This window comes from Canis lupus, chromosome Y (genome assembly GCF_048164855.1).
Source record: "Canis lupus baileyi chromosome Y, mCanLup2.hap1, whole genome shotgun sequence".
NCBI lineage: Eukaryota > Metazoa > Chordata > Mammalia > Carnivora > Canidae > Canis > Canis lupus.
The window spans coordinates 15,642,574-15,652,609 of NC_132877.1; the positions used below are offsets into that span (position 1 = coordinate 15,642,574).

The 10,036-nt window shown below is 41.1% G+C and overlaps 1 pseudogene; it reads right to left on the reverse strand.

Moving 5' to 3' along the window:
* Positions 1-3,981: 3,981 nt before the first annotated feature.
* Positions 3,982-6,987, reverse strand: LOC140629054 (ATP synthase subunit g, mitochondrial pseudogene; annotated as a pseudogene).
* Positions 6,988-10,036: the final 3,049 nt, after the last annotated feature.

Consider the following 10,036-nt stretch of genomic DNA (forward strand, 5'->3'; position numbering starts at 1 on the left):
GTCTGAATAACTGTGGTAGGCGGCCTCATTTCTGGAGAATTACAGAGATATATAAGCACACATCTCATGACCTGTTGGGCCTACATTGATCTGATATGTTCTGATGAACAAGTTTTAGAGAAACACATAGAAAGGTTTCATCCCACCCTTCCTATTTTGTAAATCACCCTCTTTAGTCTGATGCTTTGTAAAGGCTCAGAAACGTTCTGTTTAAGGATATTTACTAATTTCTGCTAAGACAGTGGAGCTGGGTTCTACACAGAATAGTTGGGACGTGTAGGTGAAATAATAACAAATAATAGTAAAACTCATAGATACTCATTGCTTTGTGTGAAACAAACCACCCCCACTTCTCAATAACATGCAAATATTCTGCACCATTCCAACATAGGTTAAGAGTGTCTTCCCACCTCATATGTAGCTGGAGGTTAGTAGGGGAGTTTCAGATCTGTTTGCAGTTTTGCCTCTCAGGCACTCATGAGGAAACATTATGGAAAGGCCCCAAGTTTCTCTCCATGTTCCTCTGAGGGCCATAGTTGTACAGAGAACCCTCTTGCCATTCTCACCTCAGAACCGCATTGATCCATGTTTGCCTGGTGCACCTGATAATGGTCTAGGGAGTTAGAAGTGTTGAAGGCACAGACCATATCCTCTGTGATCTCCTGGGTGCAGCTCTGCAAATAAAGTCCCCCATATGAACAGGGCCAAAAGACATTAGGGTCCTCCCTGGATATCATTGCAAGAGGATAGCCCCATTCAAAACCATGTTCTCCAATTCAGGCCACAAGGGCAGCTGAAGAGAAATCTGGTAAAAAGGAAGCCAGCTGAAAGAGGCCCTTGGGTTCATGACTACCATATTTGAAGTTGATTTTGGTCCACAGTACTCTCCTTCTCATCTTGCCTGCTATAACCTGGGTTCTGTACACAAAAGATGCTTCAGGCTTCCAACACCTAGCAGCTGTTTTCTGCCCAGGAAACGCATGTTCCTCTCCTCTGTCCTCTCTTGCAGAGAGAGAGAATCAGTGGGGTGAGCAGCAGAGGAAGCGGGATAAGCAGGCTTCCCACTGAGCAGGGAGCCTAGTATAGGGCTCAAAACTAGGACCCTGGGATCATGACCTAACCTGAAGGCATGGGCCTAACTGAGCCACCCCATGCCTTTACTTGATCTTATCATCCATCCTAATGGTTAAATGTGGGTGAATCCATTCAACTTATGAGGCATCCATGAAGATGTCTCATTTAACAAACTATAGACATGCGTGCCTATGAGGGTATTGTGATTGACTGTCGGAGACTCTGATTAGACTTGAGACTGAGACACTCTATCAACTATATTCCTTCAATGATCTTAGTGACTAGAAATGTGTCTGCAATAGTAGATGCTTAATCTATATTATTGGATGAAGGAATCCCAACCAGCACTTTCCATATACTGAGTAGGACTGGAGCTGCTCTGCCTTCCCTCAGTGACCTCTACTCTGGGCCCATAAAGGACAAGTAGCAGGACCAAGTATTTGGAATCATGTAAGTCCTTCACCAACAGGAAAGAGGAAAACTGCCTCTTTTCCAGGTGCTTCTGTAAACCCAGAGTGCCATGAGGGTTGATGTGGAGAACTTCTTCACTGGGAGAGAGAACTGCTACACATGAAGATGCCCAGCAGTCCTATATACAGGACCAGACACTAGATAAGTCTATGCCATGTTTTCTCCTGGGATTTCCTACAATAGCCCTATGAGGTTCATCCTTTCACCACAGCGCTTTTCAGAGGAGGGAAAAGTAATCTCAGAGAGGAGCAGTGATATTCCCAAAATATACCGATTGTAGGTGCCAGCCTCAAGCCCTGTGCTGTGTATGGGGTGGTCACTTATCTGTAGAACTGCTGGCCCAGGACTTTTGGACATTAGAGGTCTTCCCCCTAATCTGGAGTCCCAGGTTATAGCAGATGTAGCAACTAAAACAGTCTGTGGTGACACATATGTTTTTCCTTGCAGCACGGCAGAAATGACAAGAGAATGGCCTCAGGTCAAGTGCCAAGGGCCTTGAAAGTCTGAATTACTGTGGCAGTTCCCACCTCATTTATGGAGTAATATAAAGATCTATTAGGACACAGCCTATGACCTGTTGGGCCTATAATATGATGTGTTCTGACAGATGACACTTTATAATGGAACATTTAAAAGGGTGTCTTCCCACCGTTCCTTTTGTGTTACATCACCCTTCTTAGTGTAATGATTTGTAAGGGCTTGGAGACGTTCTGCAGGGACAGTGGAGCTGGAATCTACAAAGGATATTTGGAGGAGTTGGCGAAATAATAAAAATAATATTAAAATGCAAACATACTCACTGCTTTGTGTGAAACAAACAAATCACCCGCACTCCTCAAAAACCTGAAATATATTATGCATGATTCCAACATAAGTAGAGTGAAGTCACTTTTTCAAGATCCCAACACCTGGACCCCTTCCTAAAGTGAGACCTATCCAGAACCCTTTCTTGGCCGATGACTGCTTATCCCATGTTATCTCCTAAACTGTACATCATGAACCAAAAATGCCATAGCCAAAACTCTCTGAAAATGCAAGTAACGTCCTACTTTTGAGGATATTGAGCTGAATCCAGAGTTTTATTATTCTGTTTACTTTCCTGGTTCTGTGTCCTATCTAACCCCCTGTCTCTCACTTACTCCCCAGCTTCCCAAACTGCACGGTGGTAGAATCAGGCTGGAATTTACATCCTAGGGATATTATCAAGTGTCTATAGATGATATTTATAATGCATGTGGGCTGGTATCCTGTGTGTCTGAGGCACAAACTGAAGGATTGGAGATTGACATGAAGATGTGGGATGCAGCATGGAGTACCACTAGATAGTGGCTTGGATTCCAACAATGTAATGTCACAATGGTCACTTTCCCCCTGGTCTCATTTCAATGAGGGCACCATGATGGGGTGGAAATGCTCCAAGATGCAGACATGGTCATCTTCTGTAGGAAAACAGTCCAATATTTCCTGTTAATTTATATAAGTTGCCTTGTTGGGCAATGAGGGCCACAGAATTCAAGATGGCTCCAAGCCATCCTTGCTTGTAGCATAAATATCACTGTGTCACCCCGAGGTGCTTAGTGACTGGTTTCTGACCAATGTGATACAGCTAACACAATGGCATGTCACATCTAAGTTCCAATTGGGAATAGGATCTTACTTCCTATTTCTTTCCTCTCCTGTTCCACCCATTCATGTTCTACTTCTGACCCTTTCCCTTTACCATTTTCTTCTCTATCTGAATAAAAAATCAACCAGAGACATTTTGAGCTGTCATGTATAGAGTCTGATGTGGCAGCGAACTGAGTCCACTTGACAGAAAGTCCTCTTCCAGGCTAACCTCCAATGAATCCATATCCACTACCTCTGATACCTTGAGGTGGAGGAACCAAGCTAATTTGTGCCTTGTTTCCTCATCCACAGAACCAGAGAGAAGTTAAATATAGAATTTGTCAGATGCGAGGTATTGGAGCAATTCAGTAGCAGAGGAACAATACACTACTAACAGTCTGCTAGGCCTCAATATCTCTCCATGCCCTAATTCCACTCCTAAGATCTCCTCTGCATTTCCCCTCAGCCATGCTTGTTGACTTTTTCACCTCCTATGGCTTAACCATCTTCCATTAGTCAGTTTCTGCAGCAGGGTTACTTTCTTCTCAACACACCGCACACAGACGTGTGCAGATCTAACTCGCTTTTGTTATTCTCTTCTCAGCAATGTCACCATCAATGAGACCTTTCATAACTCTTTCTCCAATGACTCCCAGCTGTGGTTCACAGCACACAGTCCTGTGTAGCATTCAGCACTTGGTTTTTGTTTCATGTGTGGCAGTTTCTGTGCCTTTGTCCATCTCCAGACTATGATTGCCTAAAGGCAGGGAGTTTATGGTATACTCAGCTCCACACATGGGCCCACCAAAGTACCCATGTGCTTAGTGCCTAGTTATGGAATGAATCAATCAGAAGTTTATGGAAGCCTCTTCCCCTTTTAACCACCTCGACTGCTGGGATAAATGCCACTAAGAGTTTCAAGTTGTCTCTGGGCAGGAGGATGACCACAGTGGCCACTGCAGGAGTCTTTCCTCTGCAGTTCCTTCTGTAGAAGTCCCTAGATACTATTGCAAAGGAGGACTCCTGCATCATGTTCTCCAGCTCTAGCATTGCAGCCCCAGGCCAGCCCACTATAAAAGAGACGGATAGTTTTATTTGTGTGTCCTGAAGGCAGTGTCTTTCCGGGATCACAGGACAAAGGAGCAGGACCTATGGGCTCCAAAGGCACAGTAAAGAACCACAAAGAATCCTTTTCATTGCTTTCCTGTAGCCTCCTGTCCTCTTTACAATTATGGGACCTCACCTCAGCCAGAAGAGTGACCCTGCACCCATCCATGCCTATCTCAATGAGGATCCTGTCATGTGGAGGCTGGTCTTGTCACTGAACCTCAGACGCAGTACACAGTGCTCTCGTATTTTCCTAGTGCAAATAAGCACATGATAAGCCGGTAGACAACATGACTAATCATCAGAAAAATGCAAGTCAAGAATACAATGAGAAATAACATCTCATCCATTGGAAGAGCTATCATCGAAAAGACAAAAGAAATGCTGCTGAGAATGTAGAGTGAAGGGAACCCTTGGGCACTGTTGTTGTGATCACGGATTACTACAGTTGCTATGCAAAACATATGGTGGTTCCTCAAAATTTGAAAACAGAACTACCCTATGATCAAGCAATTCCACTTCTGGGATGAAATCCGGAGAAAACAGAATATGGCTAGGTATTGATTGCACCTCCATGATCAGGAAACACTATTTTGAACAACCCAGAGGTGAAAACTTCCGTGCCCATCAATGGTGAATGGATAAATAAGTGTTAGCTGTAGAATGAAATATGAGTCATCCATAGGAAAGGAAATATTGCTACCTGAGGTAATGGTACTGCACTTTGAAAGCATTATGCCAAGTGAAAATCAGCGAGACAGAGAATGGCATATATTCCCTTATGTGTGGAATCCAAAATGAAAAAAATGAAGAAAAAATCTAATTCAGAAAAAGAGATCAGAGAGAAGTAACCAGAATGGGGGTTGAGGGAAAGGTATAAAGGTACCTCTTTTGCAAATATCTTCACCCATTCTACAAGTTGCTGTTTAGTTGGTTGATCATTTCCTTCGCTGTGAAGCTTTCTAATTTGTTGAAGTCCAGTAGTTCATTTTTGCTTTTGTTTCCCTAAAAACTGAAGTAAGTCTTTGTAGAAACTGAATACCGATTGTTTCTTGTCTTGGTTTCATTTTCATTTTGGTGGGATTCCACCCTACCCCCCGCTGTGAGTAACCTTTATGGAGTCTGTCACTGTTTTGATGTCCTTTTTTAAGGACATCAAAGATAAATAAAATAAAGATTTTATTTATTTATTCATGAGAGACACACACACAGAGAGAAAGGCAGAGACACAGGCATAGGGAGAAGCAGGCTCCGTGCTAGGACAGTGATGTAGGCCTTGATCCCAGGACTCCAGGATCACCCCGGGTTGAAGGTAGGTGCCAAACCCACTGAGTCACCCAGGGATCCCTGCTTTGATGTCCTTGAATGTTTTCACTTTTGTCTTGAACTAGGGTCTTGAATTAAAATAGATTTGCATTTGAGAATTAGTTTGGAAATAATTCCTTCAAAAGCCATATAATGGTCCTGATAGAAATAAGAATATTTATCACCTCTAATCTTGGGTGTCACCATATCTGTTTCCTGATCTGCAGAATGACTCAACAGTACCTATATCTTGGGGACATATCACGTACTGTAGGAGGCTTATCGTGATTGGTACACATCCACCCTCTTTTGCCTGTTATTAAAAGAAACAATGTTAGAAACACCTGTACACACTTTCATCCACCTGCATGTCTCTTCCTAGGCTGATCTATGATGCAGTTGAGAATGATCACTTGGAAATTGTCCGCTTGCTCCCCTTCTATGGTTCTGACCCCACTTTGGCTACATTCTCAGGTATGAAAAGGACTCACAGCGATCTTATGGAAATGTTTCTGGCAGGTAGGTCACTTCAGGAAACAGGAATGGCAAAGTTTAAGAAGTGTTCTTTATCCAAACTCAAATGATAGCTGATTTACATTTTACAAGATAGAAATTAAAAAGCTTTAAATTTTAGGATGGCAGTGTTTGCCTTTTGTGTGGTATAAGACAGTATTCTACTTAAGCTAATTAGTTTGGTGATCAGCTATTGCTTCTACACTTACTTTGGCCTACTTGTATTAATGTTTACAAAGATTTCCTAAATATATGCATGTTCTACATGTGCACTTTAAAGATAGGTATTTTTTTTGATACATTATTTTATTCAAATACCAGTCTGGCCACACAGGGCCCAAGAACACTCAGATAATAAGCCACATAGGAAGAGATGTTAAGGGATCCCTGGGTGGTACAGCAGTTTAGCGCCTGCCTTTGGCCCAGGGTGCGACCCTGGAGACCCCGGATCGAATCCCATGTCAGGCTCCTGGTGCATGGAGCCTGCTTCTCTCACTGCTTCTCTGCCTCTCTCTCTCTCTCTGTGTAACTATCATGAATAAATAAAAATTGGAAAGAGAAAAAAAACTTAAAAAAAGAAAGAGATGTTAAGCATTGGTCTTCCACATTACAGCCTGTATGTATGCTTACCTGTGACCTTGCCAACATCAAACCACATCCACACCTTGTTGGCCACCAAACCATTCAGCTGAGCTTCCTTAACCAGGAGCTGTTTAAAGCTACCAGTTTGAGCACTCTTGAACAATTTTGTTCAAGCTCTTAATAGCTGTAGGTATCTCAGCAAGTGTTGGAGGAACCAGCTCAACAGGCATAGTGTCAAAATGTGGCCAGTCAAGGCTTCCAGTAAGTCACAGCAGCACTCACCAGTGCCAGAGCTTAATCAGCGAGGTTACTGATGACCTGGGCCATGGTTCCAGGATGAAAGTAGGTTGGGTATCTTTATGTTTCAAGTCCAGGAGATAACAGAGATTCAAACACCCCAGTCTTGAAATTATTAGAACAATTCCATGGGTTTTAGCACAAAAGCTGTTGTTTAAGGCACAGTCATTAGAGGATCCTTAAAACACAGCATAAGTTTTTTCTGAATGCGAGGAATGTGTATAGTTAAATTTCTTATCATTCACTTACTGTCAAACAATGCCACTGACTCGGATGGTAATAAACCCTCATTTATCTTGTTAGTCTAATGGTGGAAAAAAAACACATCTTAGTGTCAAAGAAGAGAGAGGGAAATGCAGTGCTCCTTTATTTTTGCATCTGGAAGCTAAGCAATTCTTAGGTTGCAATCTGGTGTTTGTGGAGTACTACTAGTGTTAGAGATGACCCATATCTAGCTAATAGCAGTGATTTGGTGTGCAGATTCTTACCAGATAGGGCCAAACTATTCTTTTAGTTTGTTTGAGAGTTGTAATTATGTGCAGCAAGAGAATTCTCTCAGATGTGCAGGAAATGACATGCTAGCCTCTTCCAAATTCATAGGAGAATGCCCCAACTCTGTCTGCATTATTTTCTATCAGCAAATTTTACTCTGTTATTTTTAAATTCATTTTAATTGTGGTTACAAACATATAACTTTACATTTCCTTATACATTAAAAATTTTGGGACATTTCCCTTATTTATTTGAGAGAGGCACATAGAGCATGAGTGGGGTGTGGGGACGGATGGGGGGACAGGCAGAAGCAGAGGGAGAAGCAGATTCACATTTGAGCAGGGAGCCCAATGAGAGGCTCTGTTCCAGGACTCTGGGATCATGACCTGAGGCGAAGGCAGATGCTTCATCCATTGAGCCACCCAAGCATCCCTCTCTTACACATTCTTAGGTGTACAACTCTGCAGTGTTAAATATATTGATACTATGTAGCATCTCTAGAACATCTTCATTTTATAGAGCATCCATTAAACACTAATTTCCCTTCCCCTTCCCTCCAGACTCTGGTAGATAATATTCCTTTTAATTTTGTGTGATTTTGGCTAGTTTTGATACTTTACAATATTTGACCTTCTTTTTTTTAATTTTTTTAATATTTGACCTTCTGTGACTGGCTTTCACTAAGCATAATACTTTCAAAAATCATCCATGTTTTTATGTGTGTCAGAATCTCTCTCTCCCTTTCTTTTTCCAAATATAAAGTTTTTTTTAGTTTTTTTTTCCATCTTGAACCAAGATAAAAGCAGTATGGTTTGTTTTAAAATAAAAACTTTTGAGTTTTTGGTACCAAATTCTAATTTTAGTACATAAATCCACACCAAAATGAGTCCTATATATTTTTAAAAATAAATCAAATCCAGGAACTCTATTTATTTACTTATTTATTTATTTATTTATTTATTTATTTATTTATTTATTTATGATGGTCACAGAGAGAGAGAGAGAGATTGAGAGAGGCAGAGACACAGGCAGAGGGAGAAGCAGGCTCCATGTCCGGGAAGCCCGATGTGGGATTTGATCCCGGGTCTCCAGGATCACCCCCTGGGCGAAAGACAGGCGCTAAACCACTGCACCACCCAGGGATCCCCTGGGAACTCTTTTTAAAAATATACTGAATGATACTGCATTGTATGTATATACCACATTTGTTTATCTATTCATGTGAAGATGGGTATTTGAGGTGCTTCTACCTCTTAGGTATTGTGAGTAATGTTGTAATGAATATGCAATTAGCTGAGATCCTGCTTTCAATTATCTGAGATATGTTTTCAGAACTGGAATTACTGGTTCCTAGGGTATCTCTGTTTTTACCTTTCTGCACCAGCTTGTATGCCCACAAACAGTGTAAGAGGGTTCCCCTTTGTTTGTCTGCATCCTCACCAACATCTGTTGTTTCCTGTAATTTTCACTGTAGCCATCCTAATGGATAGAATGTGATATGTCATTGTTCATTTTCCCTAGTGATGAATAATGTTGACTATCTTTCTGTGTGCTTATTAATAATCATTCCTGTCTTCGGAGAGTTGTCTATTCAAGTCCTTTCTTCATGCTTTAATTGCGGGATATTTGTGCTTCCCTCTCCCCCTCTATTCCTTCCCTTTCTTCTTTCTTGCCAAAATTCCTTCTATACTCTGGCTGATATACATGATTTGCCCCTCCTGATATACATGATTTACAGATATTGTCTCCCATTCAGCAGGCTGTCTTTTCCATCTGTAATGTTTACTTTGATACACGGAAGTTTTTAAGTTTAAAGGCACATTTTGCTGCCTTTTATTGTGTTGCCTTTCTTTTAGTGTCATATCCAAGAAACTATTGGGTTGCAATTTTATGAGTGTTTTCCCCTACACGGTTACATTTTTAGGTCTCATGTTTAGGTCTTTAACACATTGGGAGTCATTTTGTGCCTACGGTGGAAGGTAAGGATCCAGCCTCATTCTTTTATGTATATACAATATTCCCAGGACACTTTGTTAAGGAGAAGTCCTTAGCAGCCTTGTCAAGACATTTTCACAGTTTGTTATCGGCTCTCTGTTCTTTTGCTTTAGCCTATATGCCTGTCTTTAAGCCGATATGATACTGTCTGTATTCCTGTTGCTTTATAGTATGGTTTGAAATGAGAACTGTGAAGCCACTATGTTCTCTTTGAAGATTACTTTGGCTCTTTGGCATCCCTTGAGATTCCACATGAATTTTAAAATAGGTTTTTCTATTTTTTAAACAAAACTATGTCATTGGGGTTTTGATAGAGATTGCTTTCAATCTATAGTTTGCTTTGGGTCAGCAAATTTTAAATATTAAATTTCAGAACCCAGGTGTGTGTGATATGGATATCTTTCCATCTATCTGTACTTTCTTAGAACTTTGAAATCAAAGTTTCATAGTTTTGAGTATACAAGTGTTTTGTCCCCTTGGCTGAGTTTATTCCTGAGTACTTACTCTTTTTTGATGCAATTGTGCTATTGTTTTATTTTCTCGTAGGATTCTTAGTGGAAAAACAAACCAGTTTCTGTGTTTTGACTATGTA